The 22,332-nt window shown below is 38.8% G+C and overlaps 2 long non-coding RNA genes across 2 annotated transcripts; both read right to left on the bottom strand.

Annotated features, from left to right (window-relative positions):
* Positions 1-979: 979 nt before the first annotated feature.
* On the bottom strand, positions 980-20,797 carry LOC120727213. The gene is made up of 3 exons (XR_005694459.1): positions 20,628-20,797; positions 12,356-12,359; positions 980-989 (listed from the first exon to the last, which is right to left on the bottom strand). It is a non-coding gene; the product is annotated as an uncharacterized LOC120727213 (long non-coding RNA).
* On the bottom strand, positions 8,159-10,378 carry LOC120727214. The gene is made up of 3 exons (XR_005694460.1): positions 10,142-10,378; positions 9,934-10,053; positions 8,159-9,185 (listed from the first exon to the last, which is right to left on the bottom strand). It is a non-coding gene; the product is annotated as an uncharacterized LOC120727214 (long non-coding RNA).
* Positions 20,798-22,332: the final 1,535 nt, after the last annotated feature.

The raw sequence follows: 22,332 nt of genomic DNA on the forward strand, positions 1-22,332 counted from the left end.
GAAAGGGGAGGCAAGAGGAGGAGAGACCCAAGGCGGCCGCCGGTCATAGTGGCAGAGGAACTGAACTTCAGGTAAGAAGTTATGACCTGCTGTCTGTGTCAGATATAAACCAAGTTTAGTTGTAGTTTGTTTTCGTTGTGCTGACTTTTTACAGTCGCTTAGAATAACTGGTACTGCGTACTAGCTAGCATGACCGAGTTTATATACTGCTGGGCGGGTGCTATGAAGTTACTGATAGTAAATTTTATTTTATGCTTAAGGTTAGTTTCTCAAACTCCTCAAAATCTTAACAAATTGTGCCAATCCTTACATGTTGCACCAGGCTGATTTATCATCAAAAGTGGAGAAGTCTGTGACAGAGGAGACAGAAGAGCAGCAGAGAGAGATGGAGATGGAGAGATGACTTTATGTCATCCATGAGGGATGCATTTGACATATGTTTCACATATTATAGCCCAACAAGTTACTTATAGCAATTTAAATACGAGCAATCAGTTTTTGGCAAATACCGGAAATCAGTTTTTGGCACAACACCGGCTATTGCAGTTAATAATACAACAGCTTCTTGCCATTTTTTGTGTTTCTTTTTATCGCTGTGTAACTGAGTTCAATTGAAAGCCTGCATGCGCTAGTACCTCTTGCCACAAATTCCCAGAATCCTTTGCGGTTTTACCCCTGAATGACGTCACATTTTTGGTGGGCCGGTCTCTAGTCAAAATGCCCGGGCTGATTTTTTGTCCCAGTCCAGCCCTGCTTAGACTCCCCGAAACTTGGAACCTTGCGTGAATGTGGGCAGTTTAGAGTGGCATGCATGTGGGATCTCTCAAAAAGAACAAACCAGTGAGCTTGTGGAGAAGTGATTTGGCGTACGAGTGAGAAGGACCCGTTTCTCTTCCCCAAACCTTCCCCGTGGACCACTGGAACCCCTGCCTTTCCCCCCACCTGTATATGGTGCACCTGGTGTTTTTGTGTGAATAAAGAACTGTTAACTTGTGATTCCCAGTCTGTGCCTGAGTCCGATCCGCTTGTTGTGACAATTACTCCATCCAGATCCCTTCAAACGGTTCGTTGTTGAGGCTGACACGTGAGACTCTCGGGTGGGGGAAGCACTGTTTCTGCATGTAGACTCAGGTGGTAAAGTTACCTGTCCTTTTTTTATTCTGCTGACTATTACCTGCAGGAAGAAATTATGATGTGGGAAACCACAAGCAGCTTGCTGTAAAGATAACTTTGTCTGATCAGAGGCTAGAGAGGACCGCGCTACCGTTCATTGTTTGGGCAGACCAAAGAAACCTGTTCAACCTGCACAAAAACAGTTGAACTCCCATCCAGTCAGATGGCAGCTACTTTTTGGTCAATTCAGTTTCACTTTAAGCTATGGTGCTTAAAGTGAAACCTGATGCCTTGTCTTAATTTGCTGAAGTAGAAAGTATCTTGTAACATGGAAAATCAAAGACTAGATATGTCATATGTCATGGCTGTGTGCAGGCAGGCAGGGAAAAGGACCCAAAATGCAGGACTCACAGAGGCAAGGTGAACTCAAAATGCACAGCTTTATTGCGAGTTGCGGACTGGACAGAAAGCTAGCTATTCTGGAGAGAAATACGACACGTAAACTTGACAGAGACTAAGGAGACAGAACATAGAGACCTGAAATGTGGGACAGAAACCAAAACAAACAGTCATAATCCATGATAAAATCAAAAGTAAAAGTACGAAACTCAAAACACTGGGTCACCGACCCAGGACCGTGACATCATATCCAGCAAATTTAACCAGATACCACTACATGACCCCACTGGCAGTCTGTATGTTCCCTGTATTGTATACTTATATAAATAATTGGTTGACATCAGGGGTAAACTTTAAATCCTATTTCCATTTCTGTGATGGAATACAGATTCTTCTATTGATCAAAGAGAAAATTTCATATATACAATGTTTTTGTTGGTCGTCTCTTCTAATTTCATCTTGTATCTGTTCTGGGTTCTGGGAACCACTGTTCTGGGTTTTGGACCAAGCATTTTGTATTTTTGGACTCCCAATTTCTGTTTATGCTGAATTATGTTCAGTTTGAGTTTTAGTCTGTTTAGCTTTTCTCTTTTGTCTTTTCCATTGTATTTATCCTGTGTGGTTGACTTTACAGCTGCTTGCAGTTGTTTAGTTTGTCTTACCTTTAATTTGTAATTAATTTGAGTTCTTAGTTCCTGGTTTTGTCTTTAAAGCAAAAGTGTTGGGAAAGCGCTGCAAAAACCACCCTTCAGTCTTGCATGCTGTGGGCGTTAGATCTTTTGTGTGGTACTTGCTTTTTGTGCCAAAACACAGGAAGGTGTAATAGGTTTTTTCCATTGTTTGCTTCTTGTTTTGATCATTTTCTGTTCTAAACTGGAAAGAAATTAGATGGTAGTTTTCAGGAAAATTATCATAATACTCCCGTTACCTGTTTCTGCAGGTTTTCTGCTTAAAAAAAAAAAAAAGTTAACTGTCAGTCTCAAGACTGACTCAACATAGACCAATGGCAAGAAGGTTATAAGAAATTTAATAAGCAGAAACCAAATCAGTGTTCTGTGGCCTGATATTTGAGGCCACAGAACACACTTTATTTTAGATCTTTGCAAATTCTTGTTAAGTGTGCAGACAGGAATAGGACCCAAGGTGCAGACTCCAGAGACAGATGAGAACTCAAAACAACTTTAATATTAAACTCAAATGTAACATAACTGGGGAAAAATCAAAATAAACTTACACCGGAGGACTGACAGAACACACAGCTAAATAAACAGTAGATCGCGACACAGACACAGAGAAACACAGGGCTTAAATACACAGAGGGAACAATCAGGGAATGGGTAACAGGAGGGAAACACAGCTGGGGCAAATCAGGCCTAACGAGACAAGGGGAAGTGAAACCAAATACATTAACATCAGACATGGACTTTCAAAGTAAAACAGGAAACACATAACACAGACTGAACCAAAGACACAGACTCACATGCAGGCACTATAACAAAGGGAACAGAGACGTGGGACCAGGGCAGACACAGACACTGACTGGATGTGGGGATACAGCAGACAGGGGAGACAGCAACATGGAACACAGACAGAAAACCAGAACACTAAAACTCCAACCAAACCCCACCCAGAGAACCTAAACTAAGAATGATCCTAAAACCCATAAAGCAAAGCTAGAATATAATGAAATAACAAAATCAAAGAACCAAAACACAAAACACTGGGTCAACGACCCAGGGACCCTAACAGTTCTAAGATGGATTCTCTAAAAAGAAGCAATTTCCCAGTGTGTTCATCTGACCTGCTAAACAACTGTCATATAATTCCAATGTTGTATACCAAAGTACACCATTTTACTCTGGTCATACAAACAAACAAATTATTTTGGTCATATGCCCTTTTTTCGTCTCTTTATTTGAGCATGGAAAACTGAATGTTTTGTCAGCTTTTGTGTTAGAACACCAGGTAGTACATGTAAAGTACAAATAAGCTTTTAATTTTTTCAAATTTCTTACAACTGATGATCTATTTGTAACTGGGTGGATTCTAGGTGAAGTGTTATTTTAAATTGGCTGCAGGTGTGAATGGTAGCTTGAGTGGTTGTCTGTAGGGCTGGGTTTTTATAATCGATTCATGGATTAAAATCGATTCTGGCTTGGATAACGTAAAATCGATTCATTAAAATCCTGAATCGATTTTTTAATATAAATTTATTTTGCCCAAAATGCCAGAATCTCAGGTGACATCTCACAAAATTTCAAGAACCACCAAACAGTTAAGACAGTAAATGAGAGCAGGAACACAGATTCTGCACATAGACTTAAACACACAGCGCGACCCGCGGATCAGAATCAGTTAGATGTCCCCTTTCTCACGGTCGGGGCTGAAAGCCGACAGCTCGCTGATTCTGATCTGTCGGCGGGTCCGCGCTTTGTGTTCACGCCCTTTATGTGCTGATTCTAAAGCTGTTAGTTTGATCTCTCTCCAAACAATATTGACCGAACCAGCAGCAAAAGAAGATCCAAACGCTTCACATAAACATCGTCATGAATTCACTCTGACTTTTACTGTTTTGCTTCCACCGCGATGCACAGCTCTCTCTCTCTCTCTCTCTCTCTCTCTCTCTCTCTCTCTCTCTGTACTTCAAGAACAGTTTCCCTTTCTTCATTATTCGCTTGCTTGTTACGCACCAGTCTACTGTTGTTTACAGCGCTGTCGGCCGCTGTTTTTTTTCCCTTTTACATTCTTCCGAAAAGAAAACCTCATTTCTGCTGTTCAATACTGAACAAATTTAAACTTTTTAAAATTATTCAAAATGCAAAACGCTTAGCCGTGTCTCTAATAAAACCGCTGTAACGTCAGAGGTGATGTTCATATGTTGATTAATGGTTTTCTTTTGTTTTTGATGTACTGCAGAATATTTTTATAAAATCCCAGGCCAGGAAAATCACCTTCATGTTTTTCTGTGTTTTATCTTCAGCTACTTTGACACAAAAGCATCTGCTGTGACGCTTACACCTGTGATAAAGTCTTGTGTGTGTCAGCTTCCTTTTTATTGATACAAAAATATGTAAATGTACTGACCTGAATTATAATATTTCTGACTGTCAAAATTTCCCAGATTTAAATTGAATCGAATTAAATCGAATCGTGGATCGAATCGATCCGGGACCTTGTGAATCGGAATTGAATCGATTCTAGAAATCAGTGACGATACCCAGCCCTAGTTGTCTGTCTCTATGTTAGCCCTTTGATTACCAGGAAACTGGCTTTCCAGGTTTTCATTGTTTGTCTTTTGCATTCTCGTCATTGCTGTCATGGTCCTGGCTGTGACCCAGTGTTTTGTGTTTGATTTATACTTCTTGGTTATTCTTAAAGAAGCTTGGAGTTTCTGTACCTTACCTGTGTTGTGGTTACCCTTTTTCTCTATGCTTCATGTTCCCTCTGTCTCTCCGGTCAGTCATGACTCTGTCTCAGTGTCAAGTCTCTGTGTTATATTTCCTGTTTTACTTTGAAAGTCTGTGTCTCATGTCAGTGTGATAAATGTCAGTGATAACCATTTTATTCTCAAACTAGGCCTGATCCACATCAGGGAAACTGAACCACTCGCTTTATATATAAAATGATTTCTTTTTTTCTTGTTCTCATTTACAATATTTTAAATATTAATAATAATAAATAATTTACATAACTAAAATTAAGCCATGACTTTGGAAAAATACTGCCTCCTGGGAGTATAAGTCCCTTTTTTGTGTAGGTTTAGAGTTACAGGTAACATAACTCTACAGGTAACATAACCCTACCTGTTATGTTTAACAGGGTTAGGGTGTCAAGTTTCTTCTGCTCTATTAAGTAGTAAAAGAGCGCCCTCTATGTATCATCATATATAATGACATCTAACTTTAACCTTTTGTGATTCATCAGTCTAAAAGTCCAATTTTGGGGATTCTAATTTAAATTTTGTAATTGCAAAACACTTCAGCACTTCCATGTGAGCCTCTTTATTCAAAATGTGCATGTAGAAATGGATAGATGTTTAATAAGCCCCTTTGTTTTCTTTTATGTCCCTTTTATTTCATTTGAGTAATTTTGAACAAGTGTTTCTTTTCACTCTGATTGGTGGTAATGATTTTCTGGAGGTCATTAAATCATTAATCCTCTATTGCCTATATTGCTGGGTATATATTTAATTTGGAAAGTACTGTGGACCATAATCTGGTCGACAGTCCAAGGGTCCACCTCTTGAAAAGCAGCATACCATACATTGTCAAAGCTGGGTGATCCACCAACCTTTATCGTGTGTGTGTGTGTGTGTGTGTGTGTGTGTGTGTGTGTGTGTGTGTGTGTGTGTGTGCATACTGCTGACAGTTTTTCTTGCTCTCCACCTTAGCTCTCTTGCCTCCCTGTCTCTGACTGTTTGTGCGTGTTAGAGTTTTGCCTGCTCTCAGGGTATGACAACTCTCCACTCTCCACAGATATTAACAATAACACAAATTTCAGGAGATCAACCTTGTAAAATTCTAAATATCTAAATATTTGGTGACTGTATTAGACAAAATGACATTGGCATTTTTTCTCCACTTGAAAAAATAAATCAGCTGGGCTCTTTCCTCACCTTCAGACATTTTACGACATTTTACGTAGCAGCTGCACTATATATCAGGATGGTGTTAAGACTTCTAAAGCTGCTTTTTTGTCCAACATCATTGCGACTAATAGCCATAACCCCCGGGCCCTGTCTAAAATTTCAATTCTGCCATCAATCCTTGCCCTGATAAACTAGACTTTGGCCCCCCAGCTCTCTGTGAGCAGTTTTTAAATTATTTTACACGGAAGATTTCACTTCTAAAAACCTCACTCCCACATCTTCCTGTAGTGAATCCTCTTCCTCCTGGTGAATCTCTGTCCAACTTCTACCAGTTTGAGCCAATTTCACTTTTTACTTTTTAAAAGTATAATTGATCAATTGAGAAATTCGATCTCGGCTCATCATTTCCTCCCATCCCGGATTTTAAAGGATGGGTTCGATGTAATTGGGCCTCATTTCTTATCATTGATTAACTTATCATTATTCACGGGCCGTGTCCTCTTACAACTACAGGCCTACTTAAATGCAAATAACATTAGTGACAAATTTCAGTCTGGTTTTAAACCTCACCACAGCACTGAAACAGGATTGCTGAGAGTTTTCAATGATCTTCTTTTAATTACCAACTCAGGTTGCCCTGCCATTTTAATTTTATTGGATCTGTCCACTGCTTTTGATATGGTAGACCATAAAATTCTTTTAGAGAGACCGGAACATGTTATTAATTGGTTTAAATCCTACCTCTCGGGGGATGATCTGATATCCTCGTGTTGGTGTTGTTCCCAGACCATCATGAAAATGTTGTTCCAGGTTCAACATTGCAAGTGACCAATCACATTGTTGTGATGTTATTCTTTTGCGCGCCAAGCCATTCGTGCATTTATGAAATTCCAATGTTGCAAGGACAATATCAATTCTGCTTACTGTTTATTAAAGGGTTATGGTTAGGGTTAGGGTTAGGGTCAGGGTCCATTGATCGGCGGACAGAGGCGGTTTCACGCAGCTTAGGTACAGTTTTTTGTTTTACGCCGGTTTTTCCCGAAGTCGCAAAAGTATGACGTCACAACATTCTGATTGGTCACTTGCAATGTTGATCCTGGAACAACATTTAGTATGATGATCTGGGAACAACACCAACACGAGGATATCAGATCAACCTCTCTCGGGTAGGACTTTCTCTGTCATGATGGACTGCTACTCGTCCGCCGCTGTCCCTCTTTGTTGTGGAGTACCACAAGGGTCTGTGCTGGGCCCTCTACTGTTTGCTGTTTGCCTTGTACATGCTACCCCTGGGTTTTATCTTTGACATATATCAGATCTCCTACCACTGTTATGCTGACGACATTCAAATCTATTTCCAATTGTCTGATGACCTGTCAGCTTCATTGAATTGTTTGTCTGAGGTTACAGACTGAGTGGCTGTCAGCCAATTCTCTCATTTTAAATGAGAAAAAAACTGAGATTATGGTGTTTGATAGTCACACTTCATGAGACCAGCTAGTTGCCCGATTTGGTCCCTTTGCTTGCTTTCTTACAGATACTGTAAGTAATCTAGTTGTTTGTCTGGATAGTTCATTTAAGCTGGATAAACAGGTTTCCTCAGTGGTTAAATCTGGCTTCTTCCAATTGCGCCAAATTTCAAAGGTCAAACACTTAATACCGTACAAAGATCTTGAAAAACTGATACATGCCTTTGTGACCTCCAGATCAGATTATTGTAACTCGCTCTACTCTGGACTCCAACTTGCTTACCTCCAACGATTACAGCTCGTTCAGAATGCTGCAGCTCATCACCTAACCGGAACGAGAAAGTTTGCTTCTATTACTCCAGTGCTGTCTGACCTACATTGGCTGCCTATTAAATTTTGGATTGATTTTAAAGTTCTGCTGCTTGTTTTCAAATGCCTAAACAACCTTGCCCCTGACTCTCTCACCGACCTCTTCAGTCTCTATACTCCAAGCCGTTCTTTACGATCTTCTGGTCAGTTACTTCTGGCCCAGCCCCGTTACCGTCTGAAGACTAGGGGTGATCGTGCTTTTGCCTCTGTAGCACCAAACCTCTGGAATAGTCTTCCTGTTACCATTCGTGCCTCTGACTCCATTCAATCCTTTAAAGCACGGTTGAAACTTACCTATTCAACCTGGCTTTTACGACTCGCTAATTCTCACCGCTCAGTAATTGCTGTATCGCTACTCATTTGTCTGGATAATCATGATTTCTCCCCATCTCTACTTACTAATGCTTTTTGTTTGTTTTCTCTATTTTGTCTATTTTACCTTGTTTTAATGATTTAATGATTTACCGTTATTCCTTACTGTGAAGCACTTTGGTGTACCCCCTGGTTTTGTGCTATATAAATAAAATTGTATTGTATTGTATTCATACAACAATTCTGATTGCTGAAGTACTGAACAGGACAGGAAACAAAAAATGAAAGAAAATGCAGACAATATTCGGTACATGAACATAAACACCCCCTCTCTTAATAAGTTACTTCACCATAACTGTAAAATGTTTCTTTTCACGTAAACAGCTTATTTTAACTAAGAATAATACAGCATAGTATTTCAGTTAAACACAATATACTATGTACATGTTTAGACATCCGACAGCTTGCCTGCTGTTGTTTGTCTTCTTGTAATTCCACCAACTCTTAAGAAAATACTTCATTTCTTAAAAACCTCATGTTAGAAACTACCATATAGTATAACTCCTGGGTGCATTTATTTACATATTTAAATTAAGCAATGGATTAGGAAAGAAAATCCCTTTAGAGATTAATTGTCATCCTTCCTAATAAATCTCAATATCAGTTTCAGTTAGGAGGGTTAGGAAATTACTATAGTTATAGATACACATCCATTTGGCTTTCAGTACTTTCCCCACTGAGTGTATGGCATTCAATCACATTTTTTTCATTAGGCCTTCATAGAACTTAATTTTTTGTTGCTGAGCTAGTTGCTGGATGATGTTATACTCATAATTTCCAGGATGTACTCCAGTTCTTAACCTTTTGTTTGTGAGTATTTCCCAGTAGTGACTCCAGTTTCCATCACTGTCAGCGCCATAACCAAACACATCAACCTAGGAAGACAAAAAATGAACATATGAATGAATGGGAAACAAATGCATGAACAAAATGTCCCTTTTTTAACCAAACTCCAGACAATGGCTGCTGAAAAATGAAATGAACAGTTGGACAGCAACCTGGGCAAGCACTAAATGGAAACACCATGATTGTACAATGACAAAACCTCTTATTGAGAAGTTTAGCTAAAAAGCTTTCCATGAAGGACTGTCCTCTACATTGTAGTCTAGTCACATCAAGAACGGGAAGCATCAGAAAGGCTTGCAGAAGCGTTCACTTTCATAGGGCATGTGAATTGAAATTTAACGATTCACAGATTTAACCAGAGTTCTTTAATCAAGTGATACTGGTGTTTAAACCCGTTCTGATCTTCACCAAAGACGTTTTGAACTTTTGAATAACTTTTGAAATGCATATCTATTTAAAAGGGCAATACAAAAAAAATGATGAACAAATTAACAAAGACTCAAATCGACCAGCTTGTATGACAATAAAAAACTAGTGCTGTCAGTGTTAATCTCGTTAAAATGACGTTAATGCCATAACCACATTAACACGGCAAATCTCCGTTAGCGAGTTAGCGCGGATCGCCCAGTGCGTGGGGCTGCACGGTGTCAACATGTTAGCGCGATTCAGCCCCACGCACGGGGTGTGAGATTAACGATGACAGCACTATAAAAAACATATTTTACTTCGTACTTCTGGGACTTCAGAGACTTCAGAGACTGAAAACTTTGTACTTACCTCATCACAAATGTGAAGTGCAAGAGTCAAAGCCATAAAGCCAGTGGATGGATAACGTCCCTTATTTCCAAGCCAAACCTCATGTACATATTTCATAAAAGCTGGATTTACCACCATGACCTGTTAGAAATTAGAATGAGCCTTTAAACAGCTTTTATTTTTATGCTTACCATTGCCACCAGGAAGCTTTGCCATTGACGTTACTCACCAAATCCTTGTTAGTTTTGATCTTTGATTTCACTGGCATATGACCTGTTGGAAACAGCATGACTTTGAAAAATATAAAGTAGGTGTTTAACAAAAACAAAGCTAAAAAAGGCATGGTCCGTCTTGAACATGGAGAAGGATCAGAGTAATGGTTTGATACAGAAATTCACCTTATTTCACCTTAAACTACATCCATCATCCAAATACTTTTAATCTGCGTACATGTTGACTTCATGCACTGGCATTCTATTTTTGCATTTGATGTAAATTCTGTGCTGTGATGTCTTCATGGAATACATTACAGAAAGACTTTCAGGTAACAAGCGTGACATCTATACTCGTTTGCTAACCAAGAACATGATACCTTCATCTCTGACAAAAATGTGGAGAGGTGTGGTTTGTGAGGATTTCCTTATGTACCCATGTTCAGGTTTGGAAACCGCTTCACCCATTTTGTAAAGGATAGTTAGATAGTTAGTCACACCAGGACAAAGCTGTATCTTGTTTATTGCATCACAGATTGCAGATTACACAAATGAAGAAAATCCCTTTTCTCTGTGGCTGCTTTCGTCTCCATAAAGTGTGAGTAACCACCGGACGAGCTATATTTCAATAATTTTTTTTATTGAACAACGAGAGGGTTGCACCTCGCGACAAACGAACAAATACTGTTAACTATAAAAACACGTCCACAATCCACATATATTCATCTTTCTGTCCGATAAAGATCTTGGCATATTAGTTCCGCTCTCTGTCACTTATTAATGTGGACACACCCCGATTATGATTTTCCCCGATTATGAATCTTTTCCTTATAAATGTCACATGATCAAGATTATGTTAATCGATGTTATCCCCAATTAGCAGTATAATTATCAGTAGTGAGTAATTATCATTACTGTTAACCATAGCCCAATTAACTGGATATGGGGTTCCTGGGCAAAATTCTTCTGTTGGGCTGTAATGGTCTAATGGTATGCATTTATTTTTAGGGAGAATATAGCTGGAAAAATTATTAATTAAAGTTTTATTTATATAGCACCTTTCTAGACAGAATCACAAAGTGCTGCACATAAGATAACAAGTTATAAAAAGATAAAACTGTCATGGTTCTGGGTCAGTTTTGACCCAGTATTTTGAGTTTTCATGTTTTGGTTTGATTTTGTATTTTTTGGTTATCTTCTTGATCTATTTGATGATGATATTCTATGTTCCAGCTTATTCTGGTTTATTTTTAGTTCTGCCCGTGTTAAGTCTATGTTTCCTAGTCTGCGTCCTTGTGTATTGTTTCCTGTTTTATTTTGAAGGATTGTGTCTTATATCAGTGTGTCCAGCTTTGCTCCTCCTGTCTCGTTAGCCCCAATTGTGTCTCCCAGCTGTGTCTCCCTCCTGTTACCCATTCCCTGATTACCACCCTGTGTATATTAGCCCTGTGTTTTCCTCAACCCAGTGTTGTGTCGTACCCTCAGATCCTGCCTGTGTGTTCCTGCTTGGGTTCTGTTTTTGTTTCATGCCAGCAATAAAAGCTGTGGTTTTCAGTTACATTTCGTCTCGGAGTCCTGCATTTGGATCCACATTTCCACCTGCCCGCACGCAGAGCCCTGACAAAAACAGACAATATGAAAAAGGCTAGAATTAAGAAAAAGCAAAAGAGTCCAGGGTTTGAGGGAGAGAGTTCCACAGTCTAGGGGCCACAATAGCAAAAGCTTTATCACCTAGTGATGGGCAGATGAAGCTTCATGAAGCACTGAAGCTTTTCATCCAATTGGTTCACTCCAGCGCAAAGCTTCTTGAAGCTTCATTTGCTCTAGTAGGACATCTACTGGACGTAAAAATATTAGTTGGCATGAATTTGAAGAGTGTGGCCTTTTTGCACACAGCCAGTAAATGTCAACAACAAAAGGAGTGTGTAAAACATCTATATTGTAGTATATATGGCAGTATACTGTGTATATTTATACTGGCAGTATGGAAAATGATTATTTGGAAATGCTTAAAATGGAAATGATCATTTACTGTGAGGTGAGGTGTGGTTGGCGTGTGGACAGTAGTTGTGCTTTTGTAACGTTGAGGTATGGACAGCTACACACTTCCTGCCTGTTCACATTTTATTCTGTAAAAACTACATTTTCACTGCTTTTATGACCTTTTTAGTGGGGAGAACATAGCTAGGATTTAATGATTTAACAAATCTTTTAAATCCTTTGTCCTCCACAATGCTAAATGGCTGGGAGTCCTCAATCACCATGCTAACCAGGTCTTCATCTATTTGAGATTGTTCTCCTGAGGAAAGACAATAAAGACAAAGCACAAATATAAATATCACACACGTAACTTATAACAGCTGTATAATATTGTTATATCATTTAGTAACATTACTGCATGCTATATTATCATGGCATTTGATGGCTCACCTGGTCTTGCTCCACAATCGTTGTTCCCCTTATTCTCATGCAAAGCTCTGTAGTGCCTAAGCATGGATGAGGTGTTGTTGTTATATCCCAGCTCCCTGGCACATAGCCAACACTTCACCTTGTACAAAAGTAAAGACAGCTTAACATAAATTGTATTGCACCATCAGTATTATGAAAATACATCTTCTGTAGAAATCTACATACCTTGTTGGGAGGAATAAAATCAAAATGTTCCCACACAGGGGAGGACATCCTCCTCTTCTTAGCTGGCTCCATTCTCTCCTGACTTTCTCTCCTCACTCTCATAAACCTCCAAACTGTCTCCAAACTCTCACTAACCGCAACTCTCCATCAAACACCCACATTTTTGAATGAAGTCTGAGGGGTTTATATCTGTCATAGCTCGCGACAAAGTTCGAACCACTTCGTGAACCAGTCACGTGGTACAGCCGGGCAGCGAGGCTTCGGATGTCATCATTTTCAGCTCCTCCCATAAATGAAGCAAGCCTTGATACGCGCATTGCGTTACTCGACACAAGCTTCGAAGCCTCGATACAGAACGTCACATCACTACTATCACCCTTAGTTCTCATCTTAGTTTTTTATAGCAAGTAAGCCCTGATCAGATGACCTCAGGGACCTGCTAGGGACTTAAGGCTGTAGCAGATCAGAGATGTAGGCTGGTGCAATCTGTGCAAAGCTTTAAAAGTCAAGACCAGGATCTTAAAATGGACTTTGTCAAAAGCCTAGCTGCAGCGTTTTGCACAACCTGCAGACGATGCAGATCACCTTTGCTTAGACACATAAACAGTGAGTTACAATAGTCCAAGTGTGAGGAAATAAATGCATGTATAGCAATCCAGTTTCCAGTTCAGAGCGAGATAAAATAGGGCTTAACTTAGCTACATTTCTTAAGTGATAAAAACAAGACTGAACCAGAGATTTAGCATGACCGTCCAGTGTGAGAGTCGAGTCAGAAGTGACACTTAAATTCCTGACAGAGGATTTAACATAAACTGAGAGAGGACCAAGGGCTTTCACTATGGGATAAAGATCTGTCAGGAGCACATATAAGGACTTCAGTTTTCCCCTCGTTGAGTTGGAGGACATTTGCAGCCATCCAACATTTGATCAAATCTAAGCAGTTTGTATTTGCTGAAATTACCAGCATGTTTAGTACATCAGGTTTGGTTGTAATTCATTTCCTTTCATTTCCTGTTTTGTTTTATTGGCAAGTTGTCTCATGTGTCTTGTGGCTAGTTTAACTTCCCCTGCCTTTTAAGGAGTTTTTGCTGTGAGTAATCAGGCTCTGAGGACAATGGTACCCTGTTTTCACCAAATAGAAAGAAGTCTGTCAGATTAAGTAGTTAATTTTTCCCAACATGTGGATTACTGGATGACCCAGACACTGCATCCTTTGTCAGACAGCTGCAGAGCTCACCCAGCACTCCGTCCACACCATCAGCAACACAAACAGAATCTGCATCAGCATCCTCCTCAGCCAGCCCTGCCTCAACACCGACCGAAACAGCCCCAACCCCAGTCAGGCCACCTGATTCAAAAAGAAAGAGGTGTCAGGTCTGCCCAAGCAGTAAGGACAGAAAGACAAATTTATTGTGTTTCAACTGCAAGAAATATCTCTGCAAAGAACACACAAAAAGTATCACTTGTCACCTGTTCTGCTTTTCTTTTCTTTTTTTCAGTTTATATTAAAGTTCTATTGCTGGAAAAAAAAAACTTTTTTGACTTTTCTTCATGTAAATATCTATGGGTCCAAAATTGACCCATAAAACCATAGATGTCACTTTAGTTATTAATATTAATATTAAAATAAATAAATAAATAAATAAATAAATAAATAAATAAATAAATACAAAACCTTTTATTTAAGAGATGTTTTCTATACCCCTCAGTATTAATCAGGTAACAGGTGACAACCTTTTATGTACTAATATGATTCTCTTGAGGTTCATTTTACCATTTTTTTTTTTTTTAATTGAAAATGAGGGGTATTCTGAGAAAAAGGCCCCGCCACACCAAAAGTATTGAAACCAACATTTTCATGGATAAGGAAACCTAAGAAGGTAACCAAGAGATGAGAAACAAATTGGATGATAGCTTGTTGTTTTTAGTGTATTTTATAGCTGATTTAATAAACAGGTTAAAACCAACCCGTTAACATGAGCGATGATAACAGAAAGCTAACACAAGAGGAAGGGTAAAGGTAGCTAGGTCCAAGCCTGCCCCAATCCCGAGGAGAAAGGGCACTAGATTCCACCCTGTCCCTGCACCCAGGACCAGGACCCTCCAGACCCTCCACTGCTTTGCCTGAACTCATTGTGTCTCCTGTGACAGCCCACTACGACACTATTGCTCTGACTGGTTTCTCACCAGAACAATCAGAGCTGGCTATCCCGGTGAGTTTTCTGTTCCTGTGTTTTCTGCTCCTGCTTTCAACTATCCTGGGCCATTCCAACTAACCTAAACTGGCTAGCTAATTCTGTTCAGTTCCAGCAGCAAGAGCAACCAGAGAGGCACAAAAGGAGCATTTAGGTGCCAAGCAGCTAAAGCCTGAACTTGAGTCTTGGGTGCCATATTCCCTGAGCCTGATCTTGTGAGTCATTGTCTCAGCTGCTTAGTTTTCTCTCTTGTTACTGTTTGTGTATTTATCGCCTCATTCTCCCCTCAGTTATTTGTCTTGTCATACTGTGCTATACCCTGTTTTACTTCCTAGTGTTGCTGGTTTCACTTAAGTTTATAATATTTTTTACAATCGGAATAGTAAATCGTTTTTTTAGTTTTTTTGTTTGCTTTGATTATCTTATTTTTGATTATCTTGCTTCTCTATTAAAAGTAATTTTACCTTTCTGAGCCTTGTCTTGTCTTTCTCCTGAAACAATTCATCTGTCAGGCAGGCAGGCACTGCCATGCTTTCATTTACTGTAAGGTTTCTCTAGAAGAGTGAGTGTTTGTCAATCACAACAAAACTATATCATCATGTTGATAAACATTAGTACAGATTGTACATATGAACCAGGGTCAGGACACTGTTCCAACTTGCTGCTTCTCACATGCAGTAACATAGTGTTTATTGACAGTCCAAATTGGTGAGGAAGTCTTTGATCCAGGAGCAGGTGGCAGGGGAGATCTGAAGGTGGTACAGTTTGGTAGTGAGAATTTTGGTGTTGAATGCTTAGCTGTAGTCCACAAAGATCCTCACATAGCTCTACCTGTTCTCCAGATTTCCCACCGCTCTGTGAAGGGTGATTGTGATGGTATCCCCCGTGGCCAGATACGCTCTGTAAGCAAACGGGTGGGGGTTGAGAGAGGGATTTAGGCAGTCTCTGATGTTCCTAATCAACCTAACCTAATCACTCGAAACACTTCATGACCACAGGTGTGAGGTCTATAGGTCTTTAGTCGTTGAGGCTGTCTATTCCAGTCTTTTGGGGGATGGGAATGATGATGTGGGCCTTCAGACAGGTAAGAACAGTGGCATGAGTCAGGGAGAGGTTGAACAGCCTGGTGACGATCCCTGCTAGTTTGCCCACACAGGCTTTTAACCAGAGGCCCTGTGATGCCTTTTTTTCCTGCTTCTATGTCAGGGCTGGTGAAGACCGGGTGAGCAGTACTTACATGTATTATATTACAAGGGAGTGCCAACTGCTTCCTGGCTAGTCACATGTTTGAAAAACTTATCATGCATAACACATGAGTCATTTTTGCATGGTTTCATCCAGTGCTAGTCAAAACTACTGTATGTTAGCATGTTTACTGGTTCCTTTGAGGCAAATTCTGTTCTAACCATGCAGAATGGTGTGGCTGTTCCACTGTCTCTGTTGAAAGTGAAATATATCAATAACTATTATTTACATTATTTTATATAATTATAGTTATAATTTGTTTATCTCTACATTATAACTCCTGTTAGTAAGTGGGATACATTAGGGAGCAAGTGAACATTTTGCCCTCAGCACTGATTTGCTTTTTTTTTTTAATTTCTGAATTTTGCAGTTTAGCACTGATTTGTTAAAACCAGGAAAAATGGGCAAGTGTAAGGATTTAAGTGAGTGGAAAAAGGGCCAATGGATATGCTGGACAAGCAAGTCAGCTCCACGGAGCCGCCACCTCACAGCTTACATCACCTATTACCCACATAGCAAAATTGGTATGGCCTGGATCTGGCCCCCACAATGTGCTTACACATAGCCAGCATACCACAAAGAATGACGGCCCTTTGGTCGCCCATGTGTGGTTTACCTCTGGCAAACCTGATCTGGGCCGCCAAAGTGTCGTCATTCTTTTTGGTATTTTGGCCATGTGTAAGTTGTGTGCAGCCACGGGCCAGTTGCAGACACTATGCTGGCCCTGTGCTGTGCTAATGTGTACCTTAACAGAGCCATGTAATAACAACATAATAGTGCAAAAGAAACATGGCAAAACTATATTCAGACAGGGAATGGACTGATTCTTACATAGGGCTTTTCTGCTTTCCCGGATTACTCACGGTACTCTATACAACATGCCACATTCACCCAATCACACTAGGTTTTTGATAAAGTAAACACTCACAAACCTGTCAAACCTGCATTTGAAACGTTGGCTACCATAGCAGTATAGTATTGCAACGTGGCAGTTAGGTCTTCTAACTAAAATAGGAAAATAGGATCATAAATAGTGCCATCATTGTCAGACCTGGCCCACATCTGGTTGACATACACCCTGCCATGACACCAGCCAGTCAGAAGTGCCAGCTTGATGCACAGGCCAGACCTGTTTTCTATGAGCGTGGGCCATGTAAACCAAACCGAAATCAGGCCAGATGTGGCATGCCATCACACAAACAGTGCCATCTATGCCAGGCCTGGCCCTATCTGGATCACATACCACTTACCATGCCAGAAGTCAGCCAGCAGTGCCGGCTTGACACCAGATCTGGGCCAGACCTGTCTGCTAAGTGGGTACTATCTATCTATTAGCAAACCCAGGAGTTGAAGAGGAGTTGGAGGAGATTAGGAAATTGCTTAATTTCATGTCTGATGAACTGAGCAAAGTGGCTAAACAACAAGGTATGCTACATCACCCAATGGATGAAATAAAACAACTAAAAAAACCTCATAAAGGACAAGGACAAGAAAATAGACGACTTGGAACGGCGAATAGAGACCCTTGAACAATACACAAGAATGGATGATTTAGTCATAGGTGGACTGGAGACGCAACACCGAACCTACGCCAGAGTAACAGCTGGCGGAGGTAAAGACGGTGAAGATGCCCCAGTAGAGGAGCTGCAAACGCTTGAACAGCAAGTGATAAAATTCCTTCAAACGAAGAATGTAAGTATTCAGAGCCATCATATCGCTGCATGCCACACGCTCCCCAGAAAAGACAGTAAAACAAAGCCATCAATTATTCTTCAGTTTGTGAGTCGCAAAACAAAGATTGAGTTACTGAAACAGGGAAAGAAGCTAAAAGGGACTGGTGTTTATTTAAATGAACATTTAACGAAAAAGACTGCTGAAATTGCAAGACAGGCACGCAGCCTGAGAAAACAAAATAAGATACAAGCGACATGGACGAGGAACTGCAAAGTAAGGATAAGACTAAATGGCACTCCCGAAGAAGCGAAAGTTGTGATGATAAGAGAACTCAAAGACTTAGAGCAATATAAATAATCAGGAATCTACTATGGAATCTATTGGAAAAGTGACAATTGGATAATGAACAATGGGTATGGAAAGTATTTCTGGCCTTACAGCTCAAAAACAATGGAAAAAACAACAACAAAAACAAAAAACACATAAATGACAAGTTTGGACACAGATTATAGGTTTCCATTCAGAGATATTGAAGAGGAAGACTTTGATTATGAAAAGGACTGTCAAGGTGGTTATTTTGCCACACGCTGAGAAAACGAACTTCAAAACGTTTAACTATGCAGAGCACAACATGCATGACCCTGAAAGTAACATTGACCCAGATACCCACTTCTACAATAACACCAATAATACTTGTGAGTACTATACAGATGACCAATTCAATATGAATATTAAAATGGCAAATGCATTGTCGGTCATACATTTCAATAGTAGGAGCCTGTATTAAAAAATTTTCTAAAATTACAGAATGTTTAAGTAACTTAAAAAAGTTTAATATAATTGCAATATCAGAAACATGGCTCGATAATGAGAAAGTTAGTGAAATGGGACTGGAAGGATACCAATTATTTACAATGAACAGGGTGAATAAAAAAGGAGGTGGTGTTGCTTTGTATATAGATAAAGTTTTGAAATGTAGTCTGATTGAATGTATGTCAAGCGCCATAGATAACGTATTGGAATGTGTCACTATTGAAATCCATGTTGAAAAAGCTAGCAGTATAATTATAAGTTGCATCTATAGGACACCAGGTTCATGCCTTGATACATTCAATGAACAACTTGCTGCTATGTTTAGCAACCTAAATGATAAAAAAGTGCAAATAATTTGTGGTGATTTTAATATAGATTTGCTAAACCCAAATGGACATCAGAAAACAACAGATTTCATAAATACAATGTATAGTAACTCCCTTTTCCCTGTAATTATAAAACCAAATAACAATTGATACAGCTACATTGATAGATAATATATTCACAAATAAAATTGACCGTGAAATAGTAGGTGGACTTCTTATAACTGATATAAGCGATCATCGTCCTGTTTTTGCAATTTTTCAAAATTATTTTGGGATTAAAACTAAACAAAAGAATCAAATATTTGATATGATACGACATAGAACAACAAGAGCCATTGCTGCCCTCCAGGTGGACTTAAAGGAACACAATTGGAATGAGGTTTTTGCAAATGAAGATTCAAATAGTGCATATGATGCATTCCTATCAACTGCAATTTCACTATATGAAAAACATTGTCCTTTAATGAAAATCACTAGAAAGCATCACAGATCAAATAACCCATGGATCACAAAGGGGATAGAAGATGCATGTAAAAAGAAAAATAATCTATATAAGAGATTCGTAAAACAGAGGACAAAAGATGCTGAAATAAAGTACAAGTTATATAAAAATAGATTAGTAAATATTATAAGAACAAATAAGAAAGAATATTACCACAAATTATTGGAGCAAAGTAGAAGTAACACACAAGAAACATGGAGGATATTAAATAGTATAATCAAGAAGGGCTCAAAAAATAAGAATTATCCAGATTATTTTAAAAAAGATAAAGATATTGTGATTGATAAAACTAAAGACATTGCAAATGAATTTAATGATTTCTTTGTAAATGTTGGCTTTAATTTAGCAAAAGAAATTCCAGAGTCAAGAAATAATAACGACCTAAATAAACGTATTACTCAGATTGTGTCCTCCATGTTTATTGGTGCTGCAACTCATAGAGAAATAATTAACATTGTGAAGGCATTTAAAAAGAAAAAGTCCACTGACTGTTTTGGTATTGACATGATATTAGTTAAAAGTATTATAGAATATATAGTGCAACCTTTCGCATACATTTGTAATCTGTCCTTTCAAACTGGTGTATTTCCCTCACAAATGAAAATAGCAAAAGTTATTCCAATCCATAAAAACGGAGAGAGATGTCAGTTTACCAGTTACAGGCCAATATCACTACTCCCACAGTTCTCAAAAATTTTAGAAAAGTTATTTGTTAATAGACTTAATAAATATAAGGAGAAGCATAATCTCCTAAGTGATAACCAACATGGTTTTAGAGCGAAAAGGTCCACTTCGATGGCAGTGATGGAACTTGTTGAAGGGATATCTAATGCTATAGATAATAAGGAATATACTGTTGGTGTTTTTATAGACTTAAAAAAGGCGTTTGATACAATTGATCATTCTATATTAATGAATAAACTAGAGAGATATGGCATAAGAGGGTTAGCATACAAGTGGATGAAAAGTTACCTGGATGACAGATATCAATATGTTGAATTCAATAATGTAAAATCTAATCAGCTGAAGGTAACTTGTGGTGTTCCTCAGGGCTCTGTGCTGGGCCCTAAATTATTTATATTATATATAAATGACATATGTAGTGTTTCCAAACTGTGTTGTTTGCTGATGACACCACTCTGTAGTGCTCAGGTAAAAACCTAGATCAGCTTCTGACTACAGTGGAAAAGGAGTTAAATATATTAAAAAACTGGTTTGATGTAAATAAGTTATCATTAAATATAAAGAAAACAAAATTGATTATTTTTGGCACTAGACAAATGAAAAATGTATCTAAAATCAGGGTTAATGGAATTGAAATTGAAAGAGTGAACGAAAATAAATTTCTTGGAGTGATAATTGATGATAAGCTGAGTTGGAAGTCTCATATAAACCATATGAAAACAAAAATGTCAAAAACCATTGCTATTCTCTATAAAACAAAGCATGTCCTGAACAAAAAATCATTATACACACTTTATTGTACTCTGTTGCTTCCATATATGACTTACTGTCTGGAGATATGGGGTAATGCATATAAAACGAACACTCTTCCTATTTTCAAGTTACAAAAAAGAGCTATAAGAATTATAAACCAATCAAACTATATGGAACCAACTAACATTTTGTTTATTAATTTGAATACCTTGAAATTTTATGATTTAGTTGAATATAAAATGGCACAGATAATGTATAAAGCACAAAATAACTTGCTTTGCCCCAGTACTCAGAAGCTGGTTAAAGTCAGAGAGTCAATATGACTTAAGGGGAACAGATTTCTTTAAAAAAAAAAACAAGATAAGGACAAATATAGAGCAGAGATGTGTTTCTGTTAGAGGAGTTAACCTGTGGAATAGTTATGACAGTGATTTAAAAAGGTGTAGTTCATTTTCCTTGTTTAAAAATATGTTTAAAAATAGAGTATTAGAAAAATATATATATCAAGAATGAAAAGAGCAAAAAAAAAAAAAAAACCCAAAAAAACTCTTGATTCTTTGGCTTTGATGTACAGTGGGGCAAAAAAGTATTTAGTCAGCCACCGATTGTGCAAGTTCCCCCACCTAAAATGATGACAGAGGTCAGTAATTTGCACCAGAGGTACACTTCAACTGTGAGAGACAAAATGTGAAAAAAAAATCCATGAATCCACATGGTAGGATTTGTAAAGAATTTATTCGTAAATCAGGGTGGAAAATAAGTATTTGGTCAATAACAAAAATACAACTCAATACTTTGTAACATAACCTTTGTTGGCAATAACAGAGGTCAAACGTTTACTATAGGTCTTTACCAGGTTTGCACACACAGTAGCTGGTGTTTTGGCCCATTCCTCCATGCAGATCTTCTCGAGAGCAGTGATGTTTTGGGGCTGTCGCCGAGCAACACGGACTTTCAACTCCCGCCACAGATTTTCTATGGGGTTGAGGTCTGGAGACTGGCTAGGCCACTCCAGGACTTTCAAATGCTTCTCACGGAGCCACTCCTTTGTTGCCCGGGCGGTGTGTTTTGGATCATTGTCATGTTGGAAGACCCAGCCTCGTTTCATCTTCAAAGTTCTCACTGATGGAAGGAGGTTTTGGCTCAAAATCTCACGATACATGGCCCCATTCATTCTGTCCTTAACACGGATCAGTCGTCCTGTCCCCTTGGCAGAAAAACAGCCCCATAGCATGATGTTTCCACCCCCATGCTTCACAGTAGGTATGGTGTTCTTGGGATGCAACTCAGTATTCTTCTTCCTCCAAACACGACGAGTTGAGTTTATACCAAAAAGTTCTACTTTGGTTTCATCTGACCACATGACATTCTCCCAATCCTCT

Source organism: Simochromis diagramma, unplaced genomic scaffold, assembly GCF_900408965.1.
Source record: "Simochromis diagramma unplaced genomic scaffold, fSimDia1.1 OVJJ01000753.1, whole genome shotgun sequence".
Classification (NCBI taxonomy): Eukaryota; Metazoa; Chordata; class Actinopteri; order Cichliformes; family Cichlidae; genus Simochromis; species Simochromis diagramma.